At 42.3% G+C, this 19113-nt stretch overlaps 1 protein-coding gene across 1 annotated transcript in view; it reads right to left on the bottom strand.

The window, feature by feature from the left end:
* Positions 1-19113, bottom strand: part of DCX (doublecortin) — a 364534-nt gene that overhangs the window by 34339 nt on the left and 311082 nt on the right. The gene's annotated exons all lie outside the window — the stretch shown is intronic.

A 19113-nucleotide genomic window follows, 5' to 3' on the forward strand; every position in this document is an offset into this window, starting at 1 on the left:
TGTTGCATGTGTGGTATCTTGTTTCCATTTCACCAAGAGTAACTTCAAGACCATATCCAAATGGAATGTTCCCCTCTGAATAAAAGTCAGCAAGTAGATGACCCTACAAATGTCACCTTTTCTCAGAGCCTCAAAGACAAGAGTGCTGTTAGCCCAAGTCTGGGGGCAGGGGTGTAGGCCAAGGAAGATGAGAAAGACCTTCTGTAACCTGAGATGGACAGACTCTGGCTGACCGAGACGTGGAAGTCCCTCTCTCTATCTTCATGAGTTTTGAAAGAAGGACACCGGTTTTTAACCGCTTTGGACCCACAAAAATTGGACTTTTTGCTAAAAGTGAACTGAGCACCTGGTAGTAGCCCAAAATACCATTCCTCTCTGAAAAAAAAGGAGGGGAAAACCGTCTTAACCACTTAAAATTTAATCAAGAGCAATGGGTCCCTGTAGGCTTGAGGGTCTGCTGGAAAAGTCGTGTTCCCAGGACCCTTCCCACCCTCTAGCGCCCTATGCATTGCGGCTTCTCCACAACAGAGAGACAGTCCTCCCCAACTCCTTTTCTGCACAAAGAAATGAGGGTCCCTGGGAAAGTATGCTGCTCCCTGCAGTCTCCCCACTTCTCAGCTTTCCTAATTACATTTGATAATTAGTCCAGCACACCAGGGAAAGCCCAGGAGAAACCATAGAGTCAAAACATTCTTATCCCAATCCTTAGCTTGAAAGTGGTCAAAGCTTCTAATTGTTCTAAGCTACCCATTCAAGCTGCTAGTAATGACTTTCCAAAGGCACCGTGCTCACAAACTAACAACTGCTTGCTGGGTGCAGAGATCAATATGTTACATTTGAAAAATGTTTGTATTAATAACATCATCACCCACCCAGGGTCTATTCAATCCCTGTTCCCCCAGCCAAGATGATTGCAAGCCTTACACAAAGCAAGAGATGCTTAAACATTATCCGCATCGTCTCAGCCTCCCAATCACCCAAAGGATGCCAAGGGAAGAGAGGGAGACTTGGAGGGCTGCTGGGTTCACCCCTATTAAGCCTCTTCCCAGCCCTGGGTCCTGACCTCATCAAATAGGCCACCATCCTTCTTCAGCCCACTCGTCCTCACCCATTCATTCCACAATCATGTAATAACAAACAGAGCTACCACTAATTGAATGCTTACTCTGAACAGGCACTCTGCTAAGTACTTCCAAATCTGTCATCCCATTTTACTCTCACAACAATTCCTAGAAGTTGGCATTATTGTCATCACTATTTTACAGATGAGAAAACTGAGGTCCAGAGACAATAAGTAAATTACTCAGGTGGAAAGCGATGAAGCCAAATAAGTGCAGATCGATGTGACGCCAAAGCCTGTGCTTTTAGCCACTCAGTAATACAAAGCACTTACATATGGTTCAGGCACTGGGGAGACAAAGATGAGTAAGACTCAGGCCATGACTTCATGGAGCTCATAATCTGATGGAATGAGATACACTGAAACAGAACATTTCAATATCATATCATGAGTGCTAGGAGTATCTGCAGTTGCCTTGGGAGCTATTTAGTACCACCTCCAAGTGACCCAGTCACTAACTGGCATGTTAGTTCAATAAGCAGCCTGCATATTGCCCTGGTAGTGGATCCAACGATAGAGGCTACATACATGGCTTTGAACCCTTCTGCAGACGCCCACTGACATCTTGGACCAATACAATTTGGAGCCCCTAACTATGATACATTGTGTGCCTCTGAGTTGTTTATCCCTTGCCACCTCTTGACCCTGAAGAGCTCTGCCATGCTCTGTGTTTGAGGTTGCCCCTGACTCTGACTGGCTTCATTTAGTTTTGGTCATGAGTGAGGGAAGCCCCTCCCTTGGGCATCCCTCCAGTAGTGGTCTCTAGCATTTAGCACTCTTGTTTCAAAACCTGCCTGTATTTTCATGAATACTCACCTAGTCCTTCCCATTAAATCACAGCTCTCCTGAATGTAAAGACCAAGTTTATCGCTCCCTATATATCTTCCCGTGGTTCCTGGTAGAGCACTTAATCGCATAGTGAGAATTTAGGCAGGGCTGTTTTTGCCTCAACTGAATGTAAAGAAAATAAGAAGGAGGCTTTGTAAGGCTATACAAAGGCAGAAAAGTAGAAACAAAAAGGAAGAAATCAATAGTGGCAGACAATAGGACCTAGCATTCAAAGGTTTTGAAAGGTAACACAAATATATAAATTTAGGAACAAGAAAGGAGCAATGACTGTGAATTCAGAAGTTATTATTTGCATAACTATGACAATTAGTTTGAAAACAGATGAAATGGATCATTTTTAAAGGAAAACATACATAAAGAAATTAGCTCAAAAAGAAATAGAAAACCTCAACCAACTACTGGTCATAAAAGGAATTTAGTAAATACTTCAAACAGCAACTCTTCCCCCAGAGGTACCAGACCATTCATTTTGGAGGTATTTGTGGAAATCACTTCCCAAGAAGAAAAACCGAAAGCTCAAAAGCAGCCATCGCAGTGACATGCCATGCTATCCTATTGTAGGACAACAAAGCCTTCACAGACTGCTCTGGGGGTTGCTGTTACAGTGACCCACCCTCCTCCAACTCCAAGCCTCTCTGCCCCCGCCCAGGCTTTGGGAAAAGCCTTTGGATAACCCCTTCTCTGGGGAGCTTCTAAGAAAGGCAAAGCCCCTATGCTTCTGACAAATTCACAGTGGTGTGGCTGGCTTCAAACACATTCATTTTGCAATCCAGCTGTTCAGCATCAGGTTTCTTGTGTGATCCCACCCCACATTTTACTGGTTCCCAAATGTAGACAAATTCATATTGTGCATGTGGATACCCAGCTTTCCCAAATGCCTTGGATACTGAGACACAGCAGCCCTCCCCTGCTTTGTTACAGAGCTGGGAAAATAGGAAGCCCTCCATCTTAAATATGAGGAACCCAAAACACAGAATGTCAAAGTGGCTGAAGGATACACAGATGGATCATGGCACAGTTGAGATTCAATTCGGGACAAAACAACTCAATTGCCTGAGAGAACGTGCCTTCCTAATCCCTGATTTCAAAGGCTTGTACACAGCTTAGGCAGGAGAGTCACCTTTTGTCCTCATCAGTGCCTGATACGCATTAGAACATTTTATTGGACTCAAAAAAGATAACACCTTTATGGATCACATTTTAAATCTATGGATGAGAAAACTCCTATTCATTACCGTAACTGGTAACTGAGTATGCAGTAGAGAAGGAGGACAAGGAAGAGGGGAAGGAGGAGGAAAGGAAGAAAGAGGAAGAAGGAAAAGAAAGAGACGAATGGAGGGTAAGACATAATTTCCAAATGAAACTCACACTCACATCTGCTTTTTAAAATTCCATTCAGTTAACATGATACAAAATCCACCTTAGGTTACGCTGCAAATATATAATTTTGCAAACCATTTTTTTGTGGTAAAATTTCTGTCATGAGGTGGCAACGAAAGTGGTAAAAATAATAATCATTATGATACCACTTACAGCATCCTCAGAGATCAAGGGTCTTGCTGACATCAGCTTTTGTTTGAAACACACTTGGGTATTTAAGTCAGAGGAGAGAACACAAAAGCATGACACCCGTCTTTGTAATTAATCAACTGCCAGCACAAAATCAATAAAGTCAATCAACTCACGTGAACACTGAACCATTTACTCAATGTTCTTCCTTTAAAAAAAAAAACAGCATGAGTTGGGGGAAGGGAAGCTAGCTTGGTTATGCATTAGCGCGAACAATAGATTATATGGACCATCCAGTGGCTTAAATGTCGAAGTACAAATGGGGAAACAGAGACAACAGATCACTGTGTGTGGCAGTCCATTAGCTGCAAATGGCAAGTTCACTCTGTGATTTGATTTAAGCTTGATTAGATTCTCCATCCACATATTACAGACGCTGGCAGTGAGTTCTCATACGTGTCTGCTGCTGGTAGATTCTACATTTCACTATCTAACTGTTCAGAAAGAAATATAAGTAAGGTCTTGCTCGCATATCTATGAGACTCACTTCCAACGTGCAAAATATTTTCATTGAAAGTTCAATTCCACTAATATTCACTCATAAAACACTTGCTATGGCAAAGGAACTATGTGAGAGATACAGAAATGTACAGAAAAAGGCCCCTGTCTTCCGAGTTGACAGCATAATAAGGAGTCAGAACCTCACAAATAATTGGAATACAAGGCATACTGTTTTTAGCACCATTACAGAGGCACAAAAAGCAAGAGGAGCACAGGTGACAAAGAGAAGAATTCTAATCATGAGAAGTGGGGAAGGCTGCACAGAGAAGATGACACAAAGTCTGACTCTTGAAGGGCGTGTGGGATATAGGTTGACGGAGACAGGAGTAAAAGGGATTCCAGGTAACTGCATAAATAAAGGAAAAGAAGCAGGAACTTGCTTTTTCTTAATAGCCCTGGAAGAAGAACTGCATCTTGTTGACTATAGTCACAGTGATTCTAACTCTCTATAGCACAACTGCCCGGACCCATCTGCCAGCCTTCTGCACAGACAAAACATACAGTTGTCTACTGGTGGAATTCAGGGTGAAGGAAAGGGCAGAGAGTGTCTATGGGGAGAGGAGTGGCCCCAGGGGCGCAGAAGAGGGAACTCTGTGGCAAGGAAGACAAACCACACTGATTTCCCCGTCTTGCCAACAGTGTGCCCTGCCCATAGTGTGGCTGGCAAGCTTTGCAAAATGAGTTAATGAAAGATTCAGTAAACATTACGGATGAGGCTTTTTCTAAAAGTTACTGCCACTCTCATTCTGGAACATTTCCTGCCTGCCTGCCCTGGATGGGCTCCTATATTCAACTACCTGCTTGGCAGCTCCGTTTGGTTATCTGACAGGCATCCCAGATTTAATATGCCCCAAACCGAATTCTTACTGCTCCCTCTCCAAATCCCACTTCCCTCCAGCTTTCCTCATCTCAGTCACTGGTACCACAATTCCGCCAGCTGCCCAAACCAGAAATCTGGGAGTCATTTTTTCACTAGAAGTCACATTTTATCTTGCCCATTGTCACCAGAGGCAGAATAAAATCCACTTTCTGTCTTGGCTGTATATTACCCAATCTCTTATGCCACATATGCTACCTAGCTCCAGTCACACTGGCCTTCTTCCTGCTTCTCAAACACATCAAGATCTTTCGTGCTTCACAGCCTCACTCTTGCAGCCCCCTCTACATAGAAAGAACTCTTCCCAGAGCCACAGGCCTAGAGCTGCGTCTTCCCCATCAAATCTTCACCACATACTGGGGGACGTCCCTGGTGGTCCAGTGGTTAGAACTCCGTGCCTCCACTGCTGGGGACCCAGGTTCAATTCCTGGTCAGGAAACTAAGATCCCGTAAGCTGCACGGCGTGGCCAAAAACAAAAACCCCAAAACAACAACAGCAACAAAAATAAAATAAAGTACCACATACTGTATTTAAGTCTGAGCAACCCTCAATTTACATGCCATTGTTGCTTAGAATTTCAGATCTTGTCTTTAACCCCACAAATTAGTCATTATTATTTTAATTATTTTATATAGTTAATATTATTTAAGTTTATCTACACATATATTTACCAGTCTATTTGATCACCATTTCTCATTACACCATTTCTCTGGGGTCATTTGAAAATTAGGAACATGTTTGACCTTCCCACTCTATCTTCCATATCTCAGTCTCACCTTCATATTTTCCATCTTCTTATCTCTTAGGGCTACATTCTGGAAAATATCTTCAAATCTGCCACTTTGCTCTTTCTTTCTTCAGATGTATTTAATTTGCTGTTTAACCCACTCAAAGAGCTTCGAATTTCAATGATAATAATTTTGACTTTTAGAAATTCTATTTCACTGTTTTACTCAAATTTGCCTGGTCATAGCTGATAGTCTCTTTTTCTTATCCCATTTTGGTTACATGTTTTGTTTATTTAAATAATCCATATTAAGTTATTTTAGGTCCTTATCTGATCGTTGTAATATCTTATGTCCTTGAGAATCCAAATCTGTTGTTCCTGCTAACTCTCCCTCATGGTGACTGGTTTCCTTTTGTGTTTGATAAGTTTTAAAATTATGAGCTCATATTTGATTAAATTAAATCTTTGGGAATCCTCAGGGGTCTAGGTTGGGGATGCTTTTCTCTGAAAAGGACATGAATTTGTTTCTGCCAGGTGCCAGGGTTCACTAACAATACGGGGGCAGCACCTTTTTTCAGCTATGGTTTCCCTTGCGACGTGAGTAGTATGAATCTGAATTCCAGACCTGTGTCAGAGCAAGCTTTGGGCTGCAAATTCTCAAGAGGATACTTGGCTAGCACCAGCCACAGCAGCAGTAACAGTAGTACTCTTGTTTATTTTGTTTCCTACCTGGAGTCATGACAGAGACAAACAAGTTTACAGGTAGGTTTTTGGTATATCCCCTTTTAAGGGTCCTGGCTTAATGCGGAGGTTGCAGCTTCAGGTCCCTCACTTTTCAAGGACCTTGTGTCAACTGAAAAAAAAAAACCCCAAAACCCTGCACAACATAAAAAGCTGGAGTCAAGTTTATTCAGTATCTTACTGAGGACTATAGCCCAGGAGACAGCCTCTCAGACAGCTCTGAGAAATTGTTTTCAAGAGGTAAGGGGTGGGGGGTTAGTATATATGTGATTTTGGTGGAGGTACGTGCAACTAAGCACACATCTCGGTAGAAGGTTGCTGATAGTCACGAGGAACAGATACCTTAGTTAATGGTTTTAGTGCTTTTCTAAGTATAGAAAGATGCAAGAATCCAGTTTCATAAAAAAAAACTTCTCCTGAAAATATCTATCTGAAGGCCTGTTCTGCCAGTTTTCCCAGAGCACTGAGTACCTCATTCTTGATCTCCATCATGAACTCCTTTCAGGGTGGGTTGAAGGTCAGCGACTGAAGTAGCTAATGACTCAATCCTTGTAGAGCCAGATGATGAGTGACATTCTTTAGTTGGCACTTGCATGTCCTGCACTTCTGATAATATCCAAAGCACCGGGCTCCGATTATGGGTTTTGCCCTCAGGGAAGCTCAGGCCTTTACATACTGCCTGCTGCTCTAGTTTCAACTTCTGGTCCCTCTTTCTCCTGCCTTTCTTTTCCGGAAGCTTAGAAAAACATTTTAAAATGTTTGTTACAGGTTCCTCAAAACGCTAAACACAGAATTACGTATAACTGGGTCCCTGGACCCAATTTTAACATGTGAGGGTGTGTGTGTGTGTGAAGTGGTTTCTCCACACCTCTAATAAGCAAAGCTTGGATACCAGCAGGGTGTCCTACAATTCCACTGAATTCTGACACTATCTGTCTATCTGGAGATAGCATCAGATTCCATGGGTTATGGGTTCAGTCCTACAAGACTGCCCCCCACCCTTTAGAGATCAGTCACAAGCCTAGGTTGTTGTTACCTGGACTTCTGACCAACTGGCTATAGATCAGAGGTTAAATTTCTTGCAATTGGAGTAAACAGAGCAGACTTGTTTGGGATCCTCTAATGCTGGGGAACCAGCAGGAGGCCGCTTTGACCCCATCAATGTCTAACCCCATTTCTTAATAACCATCTAAAGATTTCCACCTTGCTGGGACAACTCTGCCGTCTCCGTTTACTCTTTGTTTCGCTCCTACCGATATTTGCTTTAGTCACCTTATTTCTCATAACCATTTCAACATTTCCACCTTGTTGGGAAGAGTCCCGTGACTCTCCCCTCAGCCCCTCCTTATTCCCTTGTTAATTAACCTAATGTTTTTATTAGCATCTGTAAGACCCCTGAGGGGAAGCTGAGGCAGCAAATTCCATAACACTTCCAGAACTGTTTTTTATGTTTTCCAACATTAAGATTATAAGGGGTGCCCATGTGCAAGTGCCCTGGATAACAGGTATATTCAGCCGGGTGAATATTCCGGTCATCACAAAGCCAGTACTACATGGCTTGCATACAAGCATCAGCTGCTTCATTTGGGGTGTTCTACTTGACATTCATAAGGGGAGACAGACAGCCCCTCTTTTCAGGGTAAACAGACCTTACAGCGGCGTTTATCCAGCCCACCATGCTGGCTGCTCCCTCGGGAATAAGCTGCTTTGTGTCTGGATCACATATAGCCATCTGTGATTGTTTCATAGTGACCTGTGGGGCCTGCATCAACCCAAACATGCTCTTCCACCAAAACCAAAGACAAAGACACAGCTTCTAAAGTAGTCACTCTCACAATCCATTTTGGTAAAGGTTCTCCAGGAAGCTGATGATACTGATTCACAAAATGAAACAACTCCTTCATACCACACTCCCTGGTTTCAGTAGTTTCTTGCTTTTGCCCTCTCCCCATGCTAACTTCTTGGTAACCAGAGGTCTTAGAGGTACTTTGTGTTGTCCCTGCACAATTTTTACCTTGGCAGGGGTTGGGGGGAGGCAGCTGAAGTTCTGAGTCACTGAAATCTGCTTTTGGTCTAGCATCAAAATCGGACACACTATTCTCTTTTAGTTTATCTATTCTAGATCACAATACCCAAGGGAGTGAATATTTTGCCTCGCTCTTATCAGTTTACATTTCCTTATGCATCCAGTGAATTAACTCCCCAGGAGTTGGAGCCATCACTAAATTCCACTGGTAACTTTTACCTTTAGGAAGTGATTGCAGCATAGCTGCTGCTTCGTACTGTGGGTGACCACGTGGCCACACAGGAATCAAAGGTTCATCATTCTCCTGTCCTTTCATCCTTTCTCTTCCAAACCACAAGTTTCTGTGAGCCAGGGCTGTTCTAGCAAATCCCACTTCATTGACACCAGTCATCAATTCCAGTGTGTGTGTGTGTGTGTGTGTGTGTGTGTGTGTGTGTGTGTGTTCACGGGGAGGTTCCCCACACCAACAAACAATTCTTGGACACCAGCTGGATGTCCTACAATTCAAGTCTGACACTATCTACCCAGACATAGTGTCAGATCCCACAGGTTAAGGGCTCAGTCCCACAAGACTGCCCCCAGCTCCTCCATTTCAGATGCCAATCACAAGTCCAGGTTCTCACCTGTACTTCTGACTGTTGGGTTATAAATCAGAGGCTCCCAAGACCGCTTCCTTAAGTTTGATTAATTTGCTAGAGTGGCTCACAGAACTCAAGAAAACCATTTACTCACTAGATTACTGGTTTATTATAAAAGGATATAACTCAGGAACAGCTAGATGGAAGAGATGCTTAGGGCAAGGTATGGGGAAAGGGCACGGAGTGTCCATGCTTTCTCTGAGTCAATCTCCCTTGCTCTCCACGTGTTCACCAACCTGGAAGCTCTCCAAACGCTCTCCTTTGGGTTTTCATGGAAGTTTGATTATATAGGCATGATTAATTAAATCATTGGCCATTGGCGATCCATTCAATCTCCAGCCCCTCTCCCCTCCCAAGAGGTCTGGGTGTGGGACTGAAAATTCTAACCCTTTAATCACATGGTTGATTCTCCCGGCAACCAGCCCCCATCCTCAGGTGCTTTCCAAAAGTTACTTCATTGACATAATAGAAACACCTTTATAGCTCTCATCACTTAGAAAATTCCAAGGGTTTTTGGAGTTATTTTGCCAGAAATAGGGACAAAGACCAAATATATATTTCTTATTATAAATCACAATATCACACCTAAAGACCCAGCAATTCTACTTCTAGGTATATATACCAAAAAATTGAAAGTAGTGACTCAAATAGATACCTGTATGCAATGTCTATTATGGCATTATTTGCAATAGCCGAAAGGTAGAAACAATCCAAGTATCCACCAACAGATGAATGTATAAACAAAATGTGGTATATACATACGAGTCACATTGTATTAATGTATTCATACAATTCAACCACAAAAAGAATGCAGTTGATACATGCAAATTGGACCTTGAAAACATTATGCTAAATGAAATCAACTAGACACAAAAGGACAAATATTGTAGGATTCTACTTATGTGAGATATCTAGAATAGACAACATCATTGAGACACAAAGTAGACTAGAGGTTACCAGAGTCTAGGAGAAAGGGGATTGGGGAGTTACTGCTTAAAGATTACAGAGTTTCTATGTAGAGCGATGAAAAAATTCTTGAACTGGGTAGTAGTGATGGTTGAACAACATTGCGAAGGTAATTAATGCCACTGAATTGCACACATGAAATGGTTAAAATGACAAATTTTTTGTAATGTATATTTTACCATAATTAAAAATATTAATAATGTAATATACCCAAAACCATTGAATTATACTCTAAATGGATGAACTTATATTATGTGGATTATATCAATATATCAATAAAGCTGTTTAAAAAAGGGAAATGTAAAGAAAAATTTTGCTATAATTTATCCAGGATATAGTTGTATTGTAGCGGGAAGACTTTTTAGAAGACTTAGTCTGCCATATTGCAGAAGCAGAAGTCAAATTTCACCTATTCAGTGAGGTCTTCCTTATCTCCCAATCTAAGCTAGAACCACCACCACCACCATATAAGATCCAAGAGAGTAGAACCCTCATCTGTTTTGTTCACCATTGTATCTCCACTAAGTCTAAGTCTAAAAAGTCAAATATTTAAAAAATCTTATTATCACCAGTAATAACAAGAGTAGGAAGAGTCTAAGAACCATAATAATTAAAACTGTTTCATAATTAAGGATATTACAGTATAATAAGATTATTCTAGACCACTAGTGATCATTGTCTACTGCACCACATATTAGAGAAAGTCCTAAGAGATAAAGATTGACTTGTTTACTAAATTCTAGATCTATTTGTTTTCTAATTATATGCATTGAAAAACACGTCCACCCCCTCCCCAACTAAAGACCATTTCTTTAAGCACGTAAGTTACCCTATGGGTTTTGCCCTTTCTCTCTCTTTCATCCATCAAGGCATGCATTTCTTGAAGGCACTGACCGTGATTTGCCTCATGGTACCTTAGGAAACAGTGTTGACTGGCTGATTGTGCAGGGAGGGACTGATATTCTCTTCCCACTATCTTGCGCCACCCTCTGGAAATTCTCTGCCCCTCTGCAAGCTAGTTTATTCCTATGGCAAGTCATGTTGAGGTTGATTCCCTCTGATCTCCAGCACTAGATCTGATTGGATCTCTCTTCTTCTTTTTCTGGTGAAGAGTGACTAGTCCTTAGAAGCTCTTCTCATAGGTTTCTAGGAAATAAAGTAACTCCAGGAATAAATCACATTTCTGTCAACTGATTCCTTCCACTGGTCTTAGACTCAAAGCCAGTGGTGACTTTTCTTCCCACTTCATTCTAGAATTTCCCCCAGAAAACCCAGTTAGACTGAAATCTAGGCAGCCAGATCTCAGCTGAGCCATTGTCCCTCAAGGTTATTCTTTTCAACTTTTAAAATAATTTTTCTTTGAGTGGTGAAAGGACATAATAACCCCACATAGCTTTTGTTGTGTTGCATTTGTCAAGTGATCTCACCTCCATTACGTCATTTGGTTCATTAGCCCCATGTTTTATTAATGAAGCATGAACGCTCATCAAGATTAAGTGACTTGTACAAGATCACATTGCTAGTTAGTTACAGAGCTGATACTGGAATTCCAGACTGCTTTTATTCTGCCACACTGGGTACCTAAACTATACAGCAAAGGTACTCATTTCCTACATGGGGAGACCAAGGTAAGGAAATACAGTAGGGGACTCTGGGTAGTATGAAAATACCTGTGACCTGGGAAAGAGGGCCATAGAAGGGAAGATGGGAAGGAATAAGACTTTTTACCCTATTTTACCAGGAGCTAGTGTGATTTAATAACCTGAGCAAGGCTGTGCCAGTTCCCCTGGAAGCCTGGCAACCCCTCAGTGCTCCAGGGTGTTTTTTCCTTAGCTTTTCTTTGCCATTTTCCAAGAGTCTCTGTGTTAGCTCCCACTGGGGGCCTCACAGGGATGAGAACAGCTGCAGAGGCGCTGGAGTTGGGCTGCTGAGTCCATGCCCAGGACCGACACCTGCCCCTCCACAGGGCCCTGGGGACACGTTGGCTCAGAGAAACAGGGACGAGACAGAACTCCATTCATCAGAGAGAACTGGGGTGGAAAAACCCTGCCTGCTCCCTTGGCACCACTAAGCTCTATGGTTGGCCCTGAGCCCCACGCAGCTCCAGATTCTGTTTGGTAGGGTCAGTTAAAAGAAGCAAGTGTGCTTCTAGGGCCCAATGCCGTTATCAATTGCATTTAACAGTTATCTGGTATCTACTGTGCACAAAGTATACTGGGAGTATGGCTTTGGAATTCAGTAGAGGAAGGAAAGGTTTGTTTTAAAAAACGGGGGGAGTTCACCTCTACCTTGGTTCTAGGTTAAACCCTGCCATTGACTTACTGTGAAATCTTGGATAAGTAAGTTGCTTTCTCTCTGGGCCTCAGTTTCCTCTGCTGTAAGGTGTGGATGCTGTTCTAGAGCCATCTGAGGTCTAGGTCTCTTTTCTGTTACAAGCTCTTTTGAGAATTTGATGAAAGCTATGGATTTTCTTCCCAGAAAAAAAATGCATATGTGCACACAGATAGCTAATTTTGCATATAATATAGGGAGTTTAAGGATTTCCCTAAAGCCCATCGATAGATCTTAAGTTTAGAACCTCTGAACTAGTTGATTTCTGAGGTATCTTCTAGTTCTGACAGTCTACAAAACATTCCAGGTTGGACACGGTTAATAAGCAGAGACACCAGGGCCAGAATGCTGGCAGCTGTCATGGAATCCCAGAGGCTTAACTGTACCCCCCTTCCCAGGCTTCCTGAGACTCCAGTCCAAGGGAAGCAAAAGGATGTAAGCTCATTCTCTGCAAACTCAGTCCAAAGGAAGCAAAGGGGTGCAAACTGATTTACAGCAAACCAGAGACTGGAGTGTGCATCAGACAGTTGCCTCCCAGGTTGCTGGAATTTAGCAAGGATACGAACTTCGTGAGAGACAGTAGGCACGAGAGTCACGGCCTCTAAATGTCCCTCAATGGTTGGTTGCGGATAGGACAAAGAGAATGGACTGTCCAATTGATAAGAAACATACAGCTTGATTATAGATGTTCAGAGGTGGTGACTCAGGAGCTAATTCTCAACATGATTGGACAGAATACTAATGGCCATAAACCTACTGCATTTCCTTACATAATGTCCCCTCCTTTACAAGTATATATTTTACTACAATAGAAACATCAGGGGAGAAGAAAAGGAAGAGATTTGGCGGGTATATCAGTCAGGGTGCTAGTAAAAAACACATGACATACTCAGAGTAGATAAATTGAGTAAAGTTTAACAAAGGCAACTGATTACAAAAGTATGGGCAGTGTATAAAGAAACCATAGGAAATGCTGAAGTATCCCAGGACTAGTAATAATGGGGTCCATTACCACCCTTATGCCTGAAAGAGAGAGGAGAGGTAGCAGATACCAGAAACCAGAGGGAGGAGAGAACATGAAAATTATACGAAGAGAGCTTCCTGATAGGAGCTGTGACCTTCAGTGAAGGGATGTCCAGCATCCTTGCAGGCAGGGTACCAGGGAATAAATAGCCTAACCTCACTCCTCTCCTCCCTGCCAGTGCTTCCCTTTCCAAACACAACTGGAATCCTGAAGACAAGGTAGCCTGTTGATATGGGTCAGCCTCCAAGGGCACAGAGCAGGGTGGAATAGGGTAGAAAGTAGATAGTAGATCTGGAGAGGAAGGCCTAGAGAGTAGGCCTGTCACTGCAGGCAAGAGAAAGGAACTGTTGTTACAGCCTTGACTATGACATCTATCTAGTGGATATTGTGACACTTGGGTAAGAATAATTGAAGAGGCGTGACTACAATTAAGCAATAATATTAATATCATTTTGCATTTGTAAAAGCTTTTGCAGGTTTCATGCTGCTTTCACCCCATTGTATCTTTTGAACCATACAGTTACCATGGAGACAAACAGGTAGTTCTATTTTACACATGAGGAAACTGAGGTCCAGCCAAGGTAAGGTGATTTGCAAGATCAAATGTCTATAAAGAGGGAAAGAGACTAGAACTTGGGTTTGGACTCCTGGTCCAAGGCCATTTCCACTATATCCTGTTGCTTTTTCTATATCATGTTTCAGTCCACAAAACTGTTCTGACAGGCCTTCAGAGGACTCCTACTTCTGACAGACATGAAAAGCCACCACAAGAGCAACAATGAGGAAAAAGAGTGCACAGACTTCTTCCTCATGTTTTTAAGGAAGGTGGTAAGAAAAGAGGCTGAGGTGGAAGACAGATAAGCGGGTACAATATCCTTTGCAAGTATTTCCCAGAGCGGAGGTTCTTAGGCCCAGTTCCTGCCAGTTCCTGGCCTCTGGGCACTCCACCTCATCAGCTATACACTTGCATTGTGAAGGATATGGTTGAATGAAAAGTAGGAAAGGAATGGAAATGAAGAAATTAAAGTTCAAGATAAAAAGAAAACAGAAACTTAACATGTCTTTTAGAACTCAATTGCAAAAAGTAAAAAGTATTTTCACATTTGTCCCAAGAATGAAAACCATGAGGAGATCTACCTTTCCGTTTGCAATTAAGTAGGATTTCCAGAAAATTCCAAGGGTTCACTCTTCTTAGGAACTGCAATAGTGCCGAATGGGAGAGGTGAGCCAGGCACTAGATGTGAAAGAACATTTGGGAAGGATGGGATTACCTTCCCAACAGACGCTTATACCTGCTACCTTAGATCTCCTGCTCCGAAAATAATTCAGAAGTCTGTGGACCCTAGAAGGCTTGAGACCAATAAGCTTTCACAGTCCATAGCTTCTAGAGCAGCGGTTCTCAACCCCGGGGCCATCTTACCTCTCCCTAACTCCCCAAGGGACACTGAACGTTATCTGGAAGCATTTTTGGTTGTGACAACTTGGATGGATGCTGCTGACATCTAGTGGGTAGAGGCCAGAGATGCTGCTGAATGTCCTACAATGCGCAGAACAGCGCCACACGACAAAGAGCTAACTCTGGACCAAAATGTCAATAGTACCAGGGTAGAGAAACCGTGCTCTAGGACATTTCTCGACTGTCAAGAGAGCACCTTTGCTGTGACCACCACTCTCCGCTCCCGACCCGTAAAGATGGCTTTCTTACTCCCACCTATGGATCTCAGGCTGGCCACTCCCTAGAATCAGCTCCATTTTAGCAGGCTTCTGGGCGGAAGCAGACTTCGATCTCATTTCCTAAGGCAGTATTGTTTTCACTATTGTTTTACTATTGTTTTTACTATTGTTTTACTATTGTCCATTGCTATTTCGTTTTTGACCCTTGGCCTTGCTTTCACCCCAGTAAGAAGCTTATTTCCTAATTCCTAACCGCTTTTTTAGTTAATGACTCACAGCCTGCCTAGACCTCTGGTTTTTGCAAAGTCCTTGGCTCTTCCAGTCCTGGCATCCATCCCAGGCTCTGAGGTCCAGCTTCATCCATGGTTTCAGTACAACACTGCCTTACTCATTCCATTCTGGGACACCAAATAGGGTTTGGACTGGTAATTACACTAGATCTGCTGCCTCTTGAATCTGCGTGAGAAGGTTGCCAGCCCCAGGAAGGAAAGGACTCAATAAACTATCAGCCAATACAAGAGGTCCTCCTGCTGTGATTGTCAAAGAAAGCTGTAAGAGGAAGAGAAGATGCATTCTGGGGCAATACATTTCAGAAGACTTCTGTGTCAGCTGGCTTAAGCAGAGACAGAAAGATGTCCTGCCCAATGTTGTTATAAATCTAGTTAAGTGCGCACTTCACATTTGAAGGGAAAAAAAGCTGAGGATAAATTGATACTCCACAGTTGAGATAATGTCTGATTTGGCCATTTCTCAAGTGTCAGCCTCATAGGCCTAGAATGGAGTATAAAGAAGGAATTGGAAACAATATAAAAAGTATGAGGCTTATAACCATGAAGGCAGTAGGACTATCTGCTGTTTTCCTAACAAACGTCCATTCCTGAATTTTGAGACTTGGGATTGACTTCTAGTTCTGGTTCAGTCACACATTGCTATATGATCATGAGCGAGTCACTCAAATACTCTGTACCTCAGGTTCCTCAACTGAAAAATGGAACTAATACTACTCTGACTGCTTCATAGTAGGGGTTTTTTCCAATTTAGAACAAAAAGGGATAGTGCGTATGAAAATGCGTTGAAAAGTACTAGTGCTGTATGAATGCAAATTATTATAATTACTTTGCAAAAGCTGTATGACCTAAGGGGAAATGAGGTGGGCCAAGAAAAGCTGGTAAAGTTTATTTAATTTTTTTTCCCTTTTTCTTTTTTTAACATCTTTATTGGAGTATAATTGCTTTACAATGGTGTGTTCGTTTCTGCTTTATAACAAAGTGAATCAGTTATACATATACATATGTCCCCATTATCTCTTCCCTCTTGCATCTCCCTCCCTCCCACCCTCCCTATCCCACCCCTCTAGGGGGTCACAAAGCACTGAGCTGATCTCCCTGTGCTATGCGGCTGCTTCCCACTAGCTATCTATTTTACGTTTGGTAGTGTATATATGTCCATGCCACTCTCTCACTTTGTCCCAGCTTACCCTTCCCCCTCCCCGTGTCCTCAAGCCCATTCTCTAGTAGGTCTGCGTCTTTTCAAATATACTTCAATTAAAAAAAAAAGAAAAGCTGGTAAAGTAAATCAGGTTTTGGCAAAGAAAGAGAGACAGACACACACAGACACACACACAGAGGGAGAGAGAGAGAGAGAGAGAGAACCCAATACAAACTCTCTTCACCATTTCATAGCACCCAAGGCCTAGAAGGAAAATCCACCATCTTTCTCTGCCGCTACAGAACACTTTACTTCCACATCCTGGGCATAATAGTACCTATCTTCTTTCATAAAATCTCTACAATAAAGGACTCCCCAACATTATTTGGTAATGCACTCCAGAATCGATCTTTCAGTCAAGAAATTGTTCTGAATTTGTTTACTAATTGAATAGCATTCACTGAATGCTCATGAGAATTCAGCCACCATGGTAACTGTCAGGGATACAGAAAGAATAAGACACAGCTCCCATGCTCAAGGAGCTGCTAGTCTGGTGGACATTTCTTGGTTGAGTCCCTTCTGTAACAATTTAATTCTCTTCTTGCATCTGACCTACATTTAATGGCCTGAAAAATTGACTTTTGGACCTTGTTTATACAATCATCTAAACTGCTTAGCCATTCCAAGTTTTGACTCATACCAATTGCTTTTTGAGCCTGTTAAGATTGCGAACTTACACAATTAAATTAGTTTCCCTTAAGAACGGGGGAAATCATCCAAGTCAAATGTACTGGCAAGGAAGGCCAACTGGTTGCTGGGAAACGATCAGTTGACTGCAAATTTCTGATAAGCTAAATCATGCTAGAGTGTTCATAGCTTAATCTGCATCCCGCCCAGGGTTGGAGGTATTGCCATAACTGAACCCTAAGGAATAAAGCTCTAATAGCGGACGTCTCACGTTCCTTAAGATCTGGTGAAAGATATTTGAGGGCTTTTGATGGCCCCTTCGAATCACTCTCTTCATGTAAACCGTCTTTAAAGTTCTGTTTCCACCTTCTTCTTGCCATTCATCTTCCCATTACACCAATCATCATTTTTTAATGAGCCAAATTGGTTCAAACTCAGCTAAAAGTCAAATACACAAAGAAGTAAGGCTGATGTCTGTACTAAATGAGAGCTTCTATGACAACCCTGAAGGAGGCCAGGAGACAAAATGCTTCTCTGAAGACATCCAGGAGGAAGAGCTAGTGAAAGTCCTGTATTCTCCCCCTCCTCACAAAAAGCCTTTCTTTCCTCCTCTTCAAATCCATTCCGCCACACAGAGAGCCAGGACTAGTGGCAAGTTTAAGCAGGAATGCAAATTGAGGGATGTGTACAGGAAGACAGAAATAGACTGTATAAAATGGCAACCAGTGTGATCGCCTGGAAGGAGCTCAAATCAAACCTTTCCACTGAGAGCAAAGCAGCTCCTGTTTACATTTGTCCCTTGCATGAGCTGCTGGGATCAGCAGTCAGGCTTTTGATGGTTTATAGCAACAGGACACAACCCCTTGGAGGGCTGAAGGCCCACTTCTCACTGTACCTCTTACCAAATAAGTGGTAAGATCCACACTGAAGGCACAAGAACCTGAGCTAGACTGAACCTGCATGATGAGATTTCCCAGTCCCAATAAACACCAGGCTTGCTGCAGCTTCTACAAAGCAACCCACAGCACTGGGTGGGGAGACAAGCTGCAGTCATAGCAATGTCATTTTCTTGGCATGTACAGTAGATCAAGGGTCATTTAATTAACACATAGTTGGAACAGAGAATTTAGATGAATTGCATTTTTCGGTTACTGAAGGTTAGCCTTTTAAAAAATTCACTCATATTTTGGTTCCAATCTTGTTAAAGAAAAGTCTTTAAAAAAATAATAAGACCGAACACCAGATTTTGGCTATATGTCATTCTCTTATTAAGGTAGAAGATTTTTAAAAATTATTGCAACATCTTTAGGATCATGTCTTTCCATCCTCCCAGTGTCTAGCACAGGACTGGGCACATGGTAGATTCACAGAAAATTCGGTTGCTTTTAGTATTCTAATGAATCATCATTTTACTGTATTTTTTGTGTGTCTACGCAGCTGATATCCTCTCTTTGTCACATATGTACAGCTGAAGTGTATCTATTATTAATCTAATATCTGCAATTTCTTGAAATTGTTTTGTTTATTATCTCTGTCACTAACAGTCACTGACATAGGTCCTCATCCGGAACTCAAGGGCAGATGTGCATTCTTCTGGTCATTTTTGTGCTGAGGTTACACTTTAGCCATCCAAATTCAGCTCAGAGGAGACAAACTAGAGCAAGAGAAGAACATGGAGCCAAGAGAAGGGGAAGGGAAGAGAGACAGGAAGAGCCATCTAAAATGCTTGCTGGGCCATGGTTCAGAGAAAACTGCCTCCCTAGACTTGGCTGTCTTTCTAGGCCAGGCCTCTGTCAATAACACATTTATTGGCCATCCTGACTTCAGCCTCTGATTTGCCCAATTCAAATAGACTTTTTCCAAGAAACAGCTCTCCTAGTCATGGCCCCTGACCATTACAAACAATGCTGTTGAAAGGTCCGAGTGAAAGGGGCCATTTTCTCCAAATGAGTCA

The sequence above is a fragment of the Balaenoptera acutorostrata genome, chromosome X (assembly GCF_949987535.1).
Source record: "Balaenoptera acutorostrata chromosome X, mBalAcu1.1, whole genome shotgun sequence".
In the NCBI taxonomy this organism is placed as follows: Eukaryota; Metazoa; Chordata; class Mammalia; order Artiodactyla; family Balaenopteridae; genus Balaenoptera; species Balaenoptera acutorostrata.